This window comes from Pseudorasbora parva, chromosome 6, assembly GCF_024679245.1.
Source record: "Pseudorasbora parva isolate DD20220531a chromosome 6, ASM2467924v1, whole genome shotgun sequence".
Classification (NCBI taxonomy): domain Eukaryota; kingdom Metazoa; phylum Chordata; class Actinopteri; order Cypriniformes; family Gobionidae; genus Pseudorasbora; species Pseudorasbora parva.
In genome coordinates this window covers 28,605,297-28,621,970 of record NC_090177.1, presented here as the reverse complement: position 1 = coordinate 28,621,970, position 16,674 = coordinate 28,605,297, and positions in this window count along the sequence as shown.

Below are 16,674 nucleotides of genomic sequence, written 5' to 3'. Positions count from 1 at the left end.
TTGTTTGCTAATATTGCCATAATTCCATACAAGTTACACCATACACAGATGAGGCTTTATGACCACCTTCCTAATATTGTGTTGGTCCCCCTTTTGCTGCTAAAACAGCCCTGACCCCTAAGATGTTAGCAGATCCTTTAAGTCCTGTAAGTTGCGAGGCAGGGCCACCATGGATCAGACTTGTTTGTTCAGCACATCCCACAGATGCTCGATTGGATTGAGATCTGGGGAATTTTGAGGCCAAGACAACACCTCTGCTTTGTGTCAGGAGCATTATCTGCTGGAAGAGCCACAGCCACAGCCACCAGGAAATACCGTTTTCCATCAAAGGGTGTACACGGTCTACAACAATGCTTAGGTAGGGACGTGTTAAAGGAACATCCAAATGGATGGCAGGACCCAAGGTTCCCCAGCAGAACATTGCCCAAAGCATCACACTGCCTCCGCCGGCTCGCCTTCTTCCCATAGTGCATCCTGGGGCCATGTGTTCCCCAGGTAAGCCACGCACACGCACCCGGCCATCCACGTGATGTAAAAGCACACATGATTCATCAGGATTCGTGCTTTGTGGTCCAATTCTGATGCTCATGTGCAAATCATGGCGAAAAAAGGCCATCATTTACCCACCAAACCTGTACAAGTTTCTTTTTCTGTTTGTTATGAAGAATGTTGGTAACCAGACAGCTGACTGTCATCGACTACTGTTATGGAGGTCAGTTTGAAGTCAGTTAGCTGTCTGGTTACCAACATTCTTCATAACAGCTTCTGTGTTCAAACAGAAAAAGAAACTTGTACAGGTTTGATGGGTAAATAATGACAATTATTTTATTTTTTTTGGTGAACCATCCCTTTTAACTCCCGAATTTAATAGAAGAATGCTTTATTTTCAAATGTGTTTTTTTCCAAGGTTTTGACAAAAATAAACGTGTTTAACTATCATTTGTTTTTTCCTGATACTTATTTTACTTTTGTCAGAATTCTTGGCTTTCTTCATCTAGGCCAGAGTTGAATTTGTATATAATTTAAGAAAACAGAAAAAATACCATAATATAGTGATTTTCTCATAAATATTTGATTTACTGTTATTTGTCATTAATGATTTAATACTAAAACTTGCAGTCAAAATATTAATTTACAGATATTGTTTGTAATTTTACATTAATGTTTATCAAATTTATGAAAACAGAGATCTACTCTTTAAATAATAGTCATTTTCCTGTATAAAAAATAAGAATTACTGTTATTTGTCATTAATGATATAGTCCTTAAAATAATAGTCAAGTTGTTAATTTACAGATATTGTTTGTAATTTTACATGAATTTTATGTAATTTATGAAAATAGAAAAAATTACTGTATAAATAATAAGGTAATTTCCTGTATTAAAAACTGAGAATTACTGTAATTTGTCATGAAGGATATGATCCTTAAAATAATGGTTGAGTTGTTAATTTACAGATATTAATTGTAATTTTACATGCATTTGTATGTAATTTATGAAAACAGAAAAATACTATATAAAAAATACAGTATTTTTTCTGTATAGAAAAATAAGAATTACTGTAATTTGACATTAATGATATAGTCCTTAAAAAAATAGTCAAGTTGTTAATTTACAGATATTGTTTGTAATTTTGCATGAATTTTTATGTAATTTATGAAAATAGAAACAAATACTGTAAAAATAAGGTAATTTCCTGTATAAAAAAACTGAGAATTACTGTAATTTGTCATGAATGATATATTCATTAAAATAATGGTCAAGTTGTTAATTTACAAATATTATTTATAATTTTACATGCATTTGTACGTAATTTATGAAAACAGAAAAATATTATTTAAAAAATACAGTAATTTTCTTGTATAAAAAATAGGAATTACTGTAATTTGTCATTAATGATATAATCCTTAAAATAATGGTCAAGTTGTTAATTTACAGATATTGTTTGTAATTTTACATAGTTTTAAACATAATTAAAAATTACAAAAAAATACTGTAAAAAATTTAGAGTTATTTTCTGTAATTTTAGGATTTTTTTTTACAGTGCTGTCTATGGTGAGTTTCCAGACCAAACATCTTGATGTGGGTCTGGCTTGTCAGGCAAGACCGTTCTATTACTACACATCAAAATTTGATTGGCTGATGACCCACGTCAGTCAAAGCTATGGTCCCATGGAAAATAGCAGCTTCAATTGAAGGCAAGCTATTCTTCTAGTGCTGATCCTCGGAGCTGTGATGCGTTTAGATGATGACATATGGAAAATACAGCTCAGCCTCACCAAAAATAAATACATTCTTTCTGAAAATATAATCATAACATTATATATATATATATATATATATATATATATATATATATATATATATATATATATATATATATATATATATATATATATATATGCTTTTAACACTTAGATGTCGACTTTATTTACTTGATTTAATTTGTTACTTTTTAATGCTTTTATTTTGTGGGTATTAATTGTGTTTTGTAAATGTTTTTCTGTACAGCACTTTGGGCAACTGTGGTTGTTGTAAAGTGCTTAACAATTTTAAATTTGGTATGGTATGGTATCGTATTATTCCATTACAAATAAAGTAGGCTAACTTAAATAGATATTTTAATGGTAAAATAGTCATTTGATAATCTATAAAAATTTATTCAAAATAGAAAAAAAAGGCTAATGAGCCAATAAGTGTTCCTCTTCCGCCATCTACTGACTATATTGGTATTTTTTTCCTTTCATTTTGTTAATGTTGTTAACGTCCTAATGTTATTTTGATACTCAAAGTATACACAACAGATGACAATAAAGGAATGATGTTAGCATAAACATAATTCATCCAAGAAAGACATTTTAAATGGCGTTTAAAAAAACCAGGGCAACCAATTTATTCAACTCTTTATATTCAGGTGCTATAGATACGTTTTTTATTTAGCGAGGGCGTGCTACAATTGGTCAGCACAATATGGCCGTTATCTGATTGGCTTAAGCTTCTACCCTTTCTTCTCCCTTGACTTTATCAGACTTTGTCTCCACGTCCCCCCAGCTGCCTCATAGACAGTAAAAGATTGTTTCTGAGCGTCTCCTCCTGTCTATACGGTAATTTCTCAACTGTACGACAGAGTCGTGTTGGTTATGACGCAATCGTTAGCCTATTTTTACAAAAACAGCTTCTAGGGGGCGATAGTGTAAGATACAAGGTAATGGAGCCTTTTATACATTTTTGTGTTTCTTTATGAATAAACAATGGACAAATGGAGTCTTTAAACGTCTCAGATGTAAAGTTATTCACTGTCAAAGTGACTCAAAAATGAATGGGAGTCAATGGGATGCTAACAGCAGGTGATGGCTTGGTTAGCAATGGCTGCCCCTATGGGTGGTATGCATTTCGAGTGCTAGCTTACCCCCTTGATGCAGAGGAAGCCATCAATAAATGCACATGAAGCGACACAAATGAACACAAGGCAGAGTTGTGTTTGTGACATAAAAGTATATGTGTGAATATTTTTGTTATTCATGAATGTCTTTGTATTTATTTGTGAATTTAATTCATTTTTTGTGAAACTCCTCCATATATTTGTGGATCTCATTTTATTTATTTGTGAATTTATAACTTTTTGTGAATCTGTTATTTGTGGATTACAATCTATTTGTTTGGAATAAGGCAACAAAACTACCCCCATAGTGCAGACTTACAGCCTTAAGGTCAAAATATACTTTTTTTTACGCGTACACGAGCGTACACTCACAGTCAAATGCACAGCCTTGCAAAGTATACTTCTTTTGACTTGAGCATGCATTCCAATGATGTCACATACAGAGGCTGCATGTTCCCGGTGTTCTCACACATACTTCACAGCCAGTAACACATAAAGTGCTAACTCCTTTAGTTCCTGCTTTCTCAGAGAAACATGGGTACATGGAAAGTACAGCCCACTACTTTATTTCAGTTCAGGGAAGAGAGTGGACGGATGGCCAAAGCCCTTGGCCCCTTAAATGTATCTGATATGATAAAAATAGCTGTTTTTACCTGACCGGAAAAAGCAGAAGTGCGGGCGCCCGGCGTCTGTGTCCCGTTCCCGTCATTCTAAAAGCCCAGGTACTCGCGAGCCGTTTAGAATAGGCGCCCTCCAGTGGACGACAAGTTGCATAGTGCACCTTTAATGGTACCCTAGAATGAGTACTATATGAGAAACTATATTTTAAATTGTTCTCTGATATCTACATATAGGATATGTGACTTATTTAAGGGTTAAAATTGTCCAGATATGGTTTTACAGGTCCATTTACAACCCTATAAACTGTCCCTAGAATGAAATGGTCTGTTTTTGCCTTATTTGGAAGGGTCATGAATATTAATGTTGAGTTCGGCTGTGATTGGCTGTTTCACTGCACAGCTCATTTCAGTGACAGAAACACATCTACCATATACTGTCAATCATGGAGAGATTATGGATCCAACCTTATGTTTGATCCTGTTTCTGGGGAAGATAAAGATTTTGAGGAACAACCAATTGTTTTGAGATTGGAAATGGATGCATTTGAGTGGTAAGTTTAGACTTAATTTTCAGTAAGACCTGCAAAACATAATGTCAGTACTATAACTTCAGCCTACATGTGAACTAGCTCATAACATTAACTTTAAACGTTAACTCATATCGTTATTACAGTACAGAGACTACGGAGACAAGATGGTAAGTGAATCAGGTTTATTGAGCAACCAGCAGAGGAAACAGGTGAGTCGGTGAATAACTTGACTAAAGTGCAGATTTGCCGGTGACGATTCTTTGGGTTGATTCTCTGGGTATACTTGCAGGTGGTGACGGTAAAGCTCAGGATGATGGACGATGGAGACATGGAACACACACACGCTGGACACAGAAAGATGCTGAAGACTAGGAAGTAGACGCTGGAGATAGGTAAGTAACATCGAAGGAGTCCTTGAAGTAAGCAGAAGGGTTAGTACCTTTTACAAACAAGACCGGACAGTAACTGAGAGCGTGTGTGTGTCTTTTGTACTGCTGGTGATTGGGATGATGTTGAGCTGCAGGTGTGAGTGGTTAATAACACGTTCCACCCCTCCATTGGCTTGGGGGTGATAGACGGAGGTTCAGATACGGGTAACACCCCTGTTGGCGAGGAAAATGGTGAACTCCAAGGACAGAAACTGAGGACCATTGTAGACCATTGTGCTGAGTTACCACAGCAGCAGCGGTAACTGTACCCATAGGACCCACCTCAGGCCACTTGGAGTGTAAGTCGTAGACCACCACGAGGAACCTCTGATGGTGTGGCACATTGTACAGCTCACCACAGATATCCAGCTGCAAGTGGTCCCATGGTGCAGACGGCCAGTCTACTGGCTGTAGTGGAGTTGAAGTGGGTGGCCCAGTCTTCCCGCCGGTGAGGCATGCTGCACAGGAACGGATAAATCCCTCCAGGTCACAGTCCATGGCGGGCCACCTCACAACGTCACGGCACCGTTGTTTGGCTTTGACGATGCAGAGGTGTCCCTGAAGTGCCATTTGCAAGACACAATCTCTGAGGGCCACTGAGATGACAGCACAGAGGCCACGAGCAATGCAGGCCTCACCCCAGCAAGACAGTTCATGCTTCACTCGATAATATGGCTCCAGTTCTGGTGGAACGCGGGCAGGCCAAACATGTCTGATATAGTCGCGAAGGATGCTGAAGACTGGCTCGGCTGCTGAGGCGGACTCCAGGTCATGGAGGGAGACCGTGTCCTTCAGGGGTGAGTGGACCAGGTGTACTACCTCTTCCTCATCCTCTGGAGAGGCAACAGAGCACTGGGCGGCAGCAGGGCGGGATAGAAAATCTGCTACAACATTAGTCTTGCCAGGTGTGAATTGTAACTGAAAGTCATAATGCTGTAGGCGGTCCGACCATCTGTAGAGGCGAAGGGGTCTGTGTCCTCCACACGAAGAGGACATCAGGGCTTTCAGGGCCTGGTGATCCGTCCGTAGTGTAAAAGACCGTCCATACACGTACAAATGTCACCTCTCACACGCCCAAATGCAGGCGAGGGCCTTCCTTCCTCTCACCCACTGAGTATTTCTGCTCGGTGGGGCTGAGCGCCCGGCTACGGGCCTCTCCGTGCCGTCATGGAGCTGTGACAGAACAGTGCCTAGATCCACAGCAGATGCGTCACAGGTCACGAATGTGGGGCATTCAAGCTGGAAGTGTGCCAGGAACGGAGACGTGGTGAGGAGATGCTTCAGTTCGTCAAACCCTGCCTGGCATTCAGAAGTCCAGGTCCAGGGAGCATCCTGCCTGAGAGCATCCTCAGTGGGACCGTGACAGAAGAGTACTGTGGCAGAAAACACATGTAGTTGGCTGTCATACTCAAGAATGAAGCCAACTGCGAGGCTGTCATGGGGTTTGGAACTGTGCTGATGGCTGCCACATTCGACTGGAGAGGGGAGATACCATCTGCCGACACACAGAATCGGAGAGCGGGCGGAGAACATACACTTTTCAGTGTTCAAGGTGACATGGTGGTGGCTGAGGGAGTAGAAGACCTGTGCCAGGCGGGCATTGTGTGTGTCAACATCTAGCCCGTGTACCACAATATCATCCAAAAAGGCTACTGTACCGGGGCAGCTGGCGAGGATTGTTGATGTGATCTTCTGGAAACAGCTTGGCACTGAACTTAGCCCAAAAGGCATCCTTGTATATTGGTACAGGCCAGTATGTGTGATAAAAGCCGTCAGGTTCCGACTCTCTGGGTGCAGAGGGATTTGCAAGTAGCCCTGACGTAATTCCAACTAAGAAAAGACCCGAGAGCTGTAGAAGTGGGTTGTGAGCTCTTCTGTCGTTGGAAGAGGGTACTTGTCAGGCACCACTGCCTTATTGACCTGGCGAAGGTCGATGCAAACTCTCAGTCCACCTGACTTTTTTCTGGCGATGACAAGGTTGGACACCCACGGAGAGGCGTCAATTGGTTCTATGATGTCATCAGCCTGGAGGCGTTGGAGCTCCTGTGTAACGCCGTCCCGCAGAGCCAGAGGAACACGCCGAAGGGACTGGACCACGGGAGGCACGCTGTGGTCCAGGAGTGGTTTGTGTGTGAATGCGGTGAGACACCTAAGGCCATTGAACAGTTCAGGCTGGCTTTGTTGCCAAGGGGAACCCACTTGTAATATTCGTGTTCCATTGTTGTCCTGTAGGGTAAAACCAAGGCTTAGGAAGAGATCAAGGCCCATGATGTTCTCACCGTGGCGTGTAATGTGGTATGGGAAGTAGTCCATGGTTGTAGAGGTGTAGCGAACTGGAGGTAAAGTAGGCCAACAATGTCGATTTTGCTGCGGCCGTAGCCACAGAGAGCAGTGGATGGGGCTGCAGCTGTCTATTTGGGAAGAGTAGGTTACAGGTGTCGATGTTTGGCCCCTAGCAGGGCAGTCCTGAGCCCTTGTGACATGACGGGTGGAGCCACAATTCCCACAGCGTCTCTGCTGGTGTGTTTGCTGGGGGCGCGATCTATATAGCAGCAGGGTCAGCCAGGTTGTCTGAGTTTGCTATTGCACTGGCTGTTCAATAACAGCAGTATGAGACCTGCTTTCTGCTATTTTAGCTGCACATTGAGTTGCTCCCTCCATTTGTAAGGCAAATGTTAATGCATCCTCAAGTAACAGTGTTGCGTCTTTGAGTAACAACTCCTCCTGGACTCTGGGATTAGAAGTTTTTTCAATGAGCTGATCTCAAATAAGTTCATCTCTCATGACGCTGAAATTACAGCGCTGTACTAAAGCTTTAAAATCTGCTACAAACTGCCTAGCAAACTCACCAGGGCACTGACATCTTTGTCTGAACTCCAGCCACTGAAAGAGGATGTTCTGTGACTTCACAAAATGTCCAGTCAAAGCTGTAATTACAGCATCATACGTGTCCAGAGTGCCATCGAGCGTGTTGAAAATCCTGTTCCCCTCCGCTCCCAGCAAGTGCAGTAGGATAGCGCGCTTCCTCGTGCTAGAGGCATCATCCAATCCAATAGCTAAAAGGTACAGCTCAAAAGACGTTTTCCACTGATTCCATGGAATGACAGGTTCGCCATTGAAGGGCAGAAAATAGTCCGGAGGTGGAAGAGAAAAAACTGGGGCACCAGCCATCCTCGTCGCCAATGTTATATGAAAAATGACAACTTTTAATGCATCAACAGACCAGTTTATTTTCCAAGGGAAAATAAGGAATTGCCATATGTATCTACGGTTGTATGTTGTAGATTTGTATGACAACACTGGCAGGAAATAATATTAAGCTTTGACATATACTGATACTAGATTTTCCTTGTGATTTTCTCTAGACTTGTAATTCTTTAAAAATCATCTGATTTTCTGGATTTTTTTTCTTCTCATTCTGTCTTTCATAGTTGAAGTCTACCTATGATGAAAATTACAGGTCTCTCTCATATTTTTAAGTTGGAGAACTTGCACAATTGGTGGCTGACTAAATACTTTTTTTTTGCCCCACTGTAACTAATTACTAATTTTCAGTAACTTGCCCAACACTGATCATAAAAGACTGTTAGTTTGATGTACTCTATTCATCATATTTTTATTACATCCAATGTTCATGAAAACTTTTAAATTATTAGCGTTTTTAACGATTAACTTTAAGCTTTTGCTGCCTGGCAGAATTTTTACTGTCTAGTTCAGTTATTTCTTTGAAAAAGTAACTTCCCCAATTAAATGTGTCAATCATCTAGAAGTGCTTATCATGTATCCCTCCCCATTTCATCTCTCAAGCTTTCACTCTTTCTGCCTCTTTGCTTGTCAGATTGGACACCTTAGAAAACTGCACTCTCAAGACAAAACTATCAAAGGCCATATCTGGTGTAACATCATAGTCCAACTGATAGCTCACAGAGACATTAATTGTAATACACTGAAAGTTGCACTTCACTTGGTATTGCGTTGTTCCATTTTACAGATGTCATTCTGTTTGGAGTATCACAAATATCTCAAAAGCTGTAATCATGGCACTCTATTTGGGAGACTGAAATTGGTAGCACAACAAGGCATGGTTAGAGCATCTCAGCTGGAGTGGACCATATGCATTACAAAACCATCTCTACCAGTCAGCAGCTACGATATTGTGATTACACAAGAACCTTTTTATGGCATAGGGATACATTGAATTGAAGTAGCATTGACTTAAGATCAGTTCCCTTTCGGGGAACTCGAGCTGCGTCGAAACGCTGTGAGAACGCCTCTGCGTTAATGCGTCGTGAAGCGCCTGTAGAACCATTCCATCGGAAAAAAGATCGATCGTCGGCGTGATGACGTCATCGACCGGAAGCTATAAAACGTCCGTGAAAACAAACAGGAACTAGCTTCTGAGCCTTCAGCAAGCGATCTGTGTGAACCTGTCTGTCTATTTGGTGTTTTTGTCTGTCTATGATCAGAGATTTTCCACCCTTTTTGTTAAATATTCCATATATTAACAGAGAAAAGAGAAAATAAAATAGATAGAAATGGCGAGTGAGAGCAGCAATTTCAGAAAGTGTGTTCCTCCCTGCCCACGCTACATCACGGGCGGGGACACACATCTTCTCTGTGTTGCATGCTTGGGAGCGCAGCATGCCCAGGCAGCCCTCGAGGGGGCTGCTTGTGAGCACTGTGAGCGTTTACCATTAAGAACGCTGCGCTCCCACCGGGCACTCTTTGAGGAGGGTGCCTCGGCTCGTGTTCCCCGCGGCTCTGGTCCCGCTTCCGCCGAGGCGGAGCGAAGGCTGCAGTCGTGGGGATCACAACTGGATGTTGCAGAGGGGTTAGAGACGGGCGCTGCCTTATCTCTGCCCTCACCTGCTCCATCCAGCGGCTCTTCTCGGGGCATGGAAGCACGCATGGCAGTTTCTTCCCCCCCGAGAGAGTCGCCGGTACTTCATAAATGAAAAGAGGCATCCATGTTCACACTGTCGTGAGACTCACATGCATAAAGAGGAAAGTTTAACTGCGTGGCCATTGACCACACTGTCCATGAAGAAAATAAATGATTACAGATTATGTATATGTGAACTTTAGAAACCTGAAATGAATCGATTAATTAGAGTGGAAATGACTCTGGTGCTTAAATTTCCATAATCAATAGCTTATTATCCGTACAATTGAATGATTGGTCTTCCGCATCATAAGTTAGTGGTCTGGCACATTTTTTATTCTAAAATGGTATTATCGTTATGTTTTGATACAGTTTTATAATCTGATTTAATATAGCATACAATAACAGAAATGCTGCCGTTATTTACTCACCCTCATATGTTTAATAAACCTGACTTACTTGCATCCATGGGCCAGACAATTTACATAATCATGTTCCTCTTTTATTACAATGGGGACTGGAGCTTTAAAAGCTTTTTTTAAAAGTCCATACAATTTCTGTGCTTGCTCATTTTGTTTACTGTTCTTCCCCTCCAGTGAGCTGTTTACCACTGCTTATCATTGTGTTACAGAGGTGAAATTGGGAACCAGAAGAATTTAACAGAACCCAAACAACTGATTCACTGAAAGATCTGACTCAAAATAACTATTTATCCACAAATTTGCCCATCTTTTCTCTTATACCATCAAAAGAGAGCAAGATTACAAGAGTTTCAGTGAATTACAATTTGAAATGTGTTTCACAGAAGAAAGTCAGTCAAACATGTTAAAAACAACATGAAGGTTAGTAAATGACAGAATCTAATGTGGAACAAAAAATATTTTTTCACACTGAAGAAAGAGGAAAACGTCTCAGGTTACGTATGTAACCCTAGTTCCCTGAGGGAACGAGACGCTGCGTCGAAACGCTGTGAGAACGCCTCTGCGTTAATGCGTCGTGAAGCGCCTGTAGAACCATTCCATCGGAAAAAAGATCGATCGTCGGCGTGATGACGTCATCGACCGGAAGCTATAAAACGTCCGTGAAAACAAACAGGAACTAACTTCTGATAAAGCCTGAAGTAAGTGATCACGGACACGCCGGGAGTATGGCAGAGCGACGCAGCGTCTCGTTCCCTCAGGGAACTAGGGTTACATACGTAACCTGAGACGTTCCCTTTCGGGGAACTCGAGCTGCGTCGAAACGCTGTGAGAACGCTTATACCCACATCGCCATAGGACCAAGTGTCTCGTATGTGTGAAGCCGAAGCGCACACGGTTACGAGAGTACCTGTGCCCCTACTGTAGATGCCAGGTCTAGTTCATAGAACCTGACGAAGGTAGAAGGAGACGACCAACCGGCCGCGTTGCAGATATCGTGGAGGGAAGCCCCCGACAAGAGTGCTTTAGAAGCAGCCATACCCCTGGTTGAATGCGCCCGGACAGCCAGTGGAGATGGCTGCCCGGTAGCTTCATAAGCAAGTGAGATGGCCTCGACCACCCACTTGCTCATCCTCTGCTTGGATACTGGGGCCCCCTTCTTAGGGGGTCCAAAGCAAACAAACAATTGTTCGGTTTTTCTCCACAGGGCAGCTCTGTGGACATAAGTATCCAGTGCCCTCACAGGACACAGCAGATTTAACCTTTCCTGGTCTGACGTCATAAATGGAGGAGGACAGAAGGCTTGTAGAGTGATGGGGCCCCGTGGGCTCGTAGGAACCTTGGGGACATAACCCGGCCTGGGATGTAGAAATGCTTTCACCATCCCTGGCGCAAACTCTAGACATGAGGGCCCTACTGACAGGGACTGAATATCTCCTATCCTTTTAAGAGATGAAATGGCCAAAAGGAAGATGGTTTTTAGGGTGAGGAACTTATCCGAAACCTCCTCCAGAGGTTCGAACGGAGGTCCGGACAAGCCCCTCAGAACAATGGCCAAGTCCCATGCCGGGACCCTCGAGTGCATAACTGGCCTCAACCTTAAAGTGCCACGAAGGAAGCGTGTAATTAGAGGGTGTCTTCCCAAAGACACTCCACTCCTTGTGGACGGAGCTCTGGAGTGTAGCATGGTTTCTACGACCTCGGCCGAGAGACCTTCCTCTATGAGCCTAGCCCCCTCAGAGGCCAGGCCCACAGTTTCCACATCTCTGGGCGTGGGTGCAGGAATCTCCCGCCCGCCTGAGAGAGTAGATCCCTCCTGGTCGGAATCTCCATCGGAGAGCCTTCCAGGAGAGATATCAGGTCCGAAAACCATACTCGGGTCGGCCAGTTCGGAGCCACTAGAAGTACCTGGGCCCCGTCCCGGCGTACCCTCTCCAGAACTCCTGGAAGCAGGACAATCGGGGGGAAGGCGTACAGAGGCAGCCTCGGCCACTCCTGTACCATGGCATCCAGCCCCAGAGGGGCCGGATGGGTCAGAGAAAACCACTGCGGGCAGTGAGAGTTCTCCGCCGAAGCGAACAGGTCTATCTCTGCTTTCCCATAAACCTTCCAGAGGAGCTCCACCACCTCTGGGTGGAGTCTCCATTCCCCGGGCCTCGGCCCCTGTCTCGACAGGCTGTCTGCTTCCTGATTCAGGGCCCCCGGGATATACACTGCTCTGATTGACAGCAATTTCCCTTGGGCCCACAGGAGGATCCGATGTGCCAATTTGTCCAACGGACGAGACTTCAGACCCCCCTGGTGGTTTATATAGGCCACCACGGACGTGTTGTCTGTTCTGACTAGTACATGGTGGCCCCTGAGGTCGGGCAGGAACTGTTTCAATGCAAGAAACACTGCGAGCATCTCTAGCTGATTTATGTGCCAGTGCCGCTGATGTTCCTGCCATAGACCCTGGGACGAGCGACCACTCATGGTCGCCCCCCAGCCCGTGAGAGAGGCGTCTGTCGTTAGCGGTACGCGACGAACATGAGCCCCCAACACGGGACCCTGAGATAGAAACCCCGGGTTTTTCCACATGACCAGAGCACGTAGGCATCGCCGCGTGACTTTGATCGTGCGGAGCGGATTTCCCCTCGGGGAGAACCCTTTTGTTTTGAGCCACCACTGCAGTGGCCTCATGTACAGTAGGCCAAAAGGTATCACGTTGGACGCTGCTGCCATGAGACCTAACAGTTTCTGGAACTGTTTCACAGTGACGGCTCGGCCTAGCTTCTGTTCTTTGGCGGCTGCCAGGATCGATGCTATGCGTGTTGGCGATAATTGCGCCCGCATAATTACCGAGTCCCAGTTCACACCTAGAAAAGTGGTTCTCTGAGCCGGAGAAAGCACACTCTTCTTGGCGTTCAGCCTCAACCCCAGCTTTGACATGTGGGCGAGAACAGCATCTCGATGCTGAACCGCCATCTGCTCTGTATTCGCTAGAATCAGCCAGTCGTCGATATAGTTCAGTATGCGGATGCCCTGTAGACGCAGCGGCGCCAGAGCTGCATCCACACACTTGGTGAACGTGCGGGGTGACAGTGCTAGACCGAAGGGAAGTACACGATATTGGTATGCCTCTCCCCCGAAGGCAAACCTCAGGAACTTCCTGTGATGTGGAAGGATGGAGACATGCAAATACGCATCTTTGAGGTCTATGGTGACAAACCAATCCTCCGATTTGACCTGCGCTACAATCTGTCTGAGTGTAAGCATCTTGAATTTTAGCTTGGCCACCGAGCGATTCAATAGCCGCAGATCTAATATCGGGCGTAAGCCCCCATCCTTCTTGGGCACGATGAAGTAACGGCTGTAAAAGCCAGACTCCCTGCTGGGAGGGGGAACCCTCTCTATAGCCCCTTTTTGCAGGAGTGTCTCTACTTCCTGTGCCATTACCAGAGCCTGCTCCGGGCCCACCTCTGTAGGTAGGACACCGCAGAAAGGAGGTGGCCGACTTCTGAATTGAATAGCGTACCCCCTTTCTATTATCTGCAGGACCCAACGAGATATGTTTGATAGACATTTCCACTCGTCTAGAAAATCTACTAAGGGAACCAGCCTCTCGAGGCTGGCCTCTGGTGTATTTTGAGCAACAAGCACAGTGCCCTGAAGCGGCGGACCGGCAGGGAACGACTGACTTGACTGCTCGGGGGCCCCCCGAAGGGGGTGCGGACCACCCTCGGGTGGCCCGCGGAGACCGACTGCGCCCCGGCATTGCGGCGGGGTTGGCAGCGCGGCCCCCCGAGGGTGCCGTAGGGAAACGGGTACCGTTAGCAGGGGTAAACGCCGTTTCCCTACGGGGGGAACCACCCTCAGCGTCCTGACGCTTCTGGCGTCAGGAACGCTTCGACGAGGCCTTCTTGGCGATCAGGACTGTCCGCAGATCAGCCCTGCCCCTCGAAGGCCTCGTCTGAGAGCGCCGCCCCTCGTCCCCACGCTGAGGGGGAGCTCGGGCAGCGACGCTCTGCTTCTGTGAAGCCCTGTGTGAAGAGCTCGTACTCGGTTTGGGCTGCTTGGTGGTATCAGCAGCAGCCCCAGGGACCTGGACTCGGAGAGGGAGGAACTGCTTGAGCGCCGCAGCTTGCTTTTTCGACTCCTGGAACCTCTCGGTGACAGTATGGACTGCGTCACCGAAGAGGCCTCCAGGAGAAAGCGGCGCATCAAGCAGAAAGGCTTTCTCCCTCTCCTTGATATCTGTGGGGTTCAACCATAGGTGCCTCTCCGTAGCCACCAATGCTGCCATGGAGCGGCCAACACATCTGGCCGTCTCCTTGGTGGCCCGGAGAGCTAGATCGGCTGAAGATCTTAATTCAGCTACAATATCTCCCCCCACAGCATCACTACCGTCCAGATCCCTCAGCAGGTCAGCCTGGTATGCCTGCACGATAGCCATCGTGTGCAGGCATGCAGCCGCTTGACCCGCTGCCGAGTACGCTTTACCCACCAACGCCGACGTTGTTTTCAATGGTCTGGTGGGTAAAGTCGGGGCCTTAAGGGACGATGCCGAAGAAGGCGAGAGATGGCTCGCAAGCGTCTCTTCAACCTTTGGCATCGCCCCATAACCGTACTGTCTCAGCCCGCTGATGTTGCTATAGACCGAAGTCTGCGGGCTGAAGACACGATATGATGCCGGTCTCCTCCACGATCTTGCCACCTCGGTGTGCAAGTCGTGGAAGAACGGCAGGCCCCGTCGCTGAGGTTCTGAAGCGCGAGATGGCAGGAAGCGTTCGTCTAGCTTGCTATGACGTTTTCTTCCTGCCTCAGATCTTCATTTATTTCATTTATGTAAATTAAATTAGACATAAGGCCAGACATATTTAAAACAAAAGTTGAGAAAGTAAACAAACACACATCTTTATGATTTAATAAATAGTGCATTTATCAAAAGATTTATGCAGTCGTGCAATATGCAGAGGAATGTAATTTACAAAAATTCAGTGTTTTGTGATTGTTTTTTAGAGTAGTTGGTTTCAAAATAATGTTTAAATGTTAATTAAATTAATCATATTACAAATTCCTAATATGTAAATTACATTAAAATTTCTTATCTGTCATGAACTGTCAAATCCTATATTTAATTAATACTGTATATATTATGTATTCTTCACATTTATTATGAATCTGTATAGTAGTTCTAGTAATCCTCTGGGAGGTAGTGAACATGCTAGTTATTGATTAGCTAATAGAGAACTACCACATTCAACTGAGAACTATTACTTAATAACTCGTTTATCAGAGTTCCTTGTTAGTTAATAGTAGTAAGAGTTTTAATAGTTCATTGCTCATTTGTTCCTTTGTAGTTAATGACGGAACAATATTCTAAAGTGTTATCTATTAGTTCATACTATGAAAAGAAAATGTGTAAAAGCTGAGTGCATGTGCCGGAAGACAAAACTTGTAGTCAAATATGTCTATAAAGACAACCTTTATTCTTACAATATGAAACTAGGTACAGCTAGACAGACCTTCTTTTCAAACATTATAAACAGCAACTTAAATAACACCTGTCAGGGTTCTGTCACTTTAGTCTAGATTATTCTTGGTTTTGTGACAGAGCCCTGACACTCCTTTATTTGTCTTGTCTTTGTGTGAGTGTATGGTCTCGAGTGTGCTTGTCCTCATGTCTTGTTTCATGTTAGGAGCGTGGTGTTCGGATCCCGGCACTCATGTCTAGTTCAGTTTCGGGTTTGTGTCGGGGTTCAGACAAACATGCTCCCCTGTTCTGTCTTTAATTTGTTGTCCTGTTTTGTGTAAAAACACATAACTTATATTTTTTATATAGTTGTGTGTTCATGTGTCATTTGCGAGCACATGACTTGTAATTTAGTTTTTACTGGCCATGTGCTTGTGTCATCTATTTCTTTGTGCCATGTGCTCTCATGTCTATTTTCTAACTCCTGCCCGCATTGTTTCCTAATTTTTGGTTAATTTGATCCAATGTTTCATTTTCTCGTCTACCTCTTCTTGACATGCTGGAAAACTGATTATGCCTAGAAATTTCTGGGATGGTCCTCAAATGGTTCATTTCATAATTTAAAAGGGAGGGGTTACTATGTGAATATAAGTCTAAGTAGACATCCGTGACATGTGGAGTACCACAAGGCTCAATTATTGTACCACTCCTGTTTAACTTTTATTTGATCCCACTGAACCACATTTCAACCAGATCTACTAAGATCAATACCAAATAATGACTTTAGCCCAGGTAACTATAAAACGTGTACACTAATCAGAAACCATGACAACAAACAATGAACAAGAACTAGCCTACAACAGAAGTGAAACAATGAAAGCTCTAGCGTAAGTTCTGCCAGGAAGACTCAAATGTTACATCACTTATTACCTTCAGATGTAAAAAATCATGTTCTGAT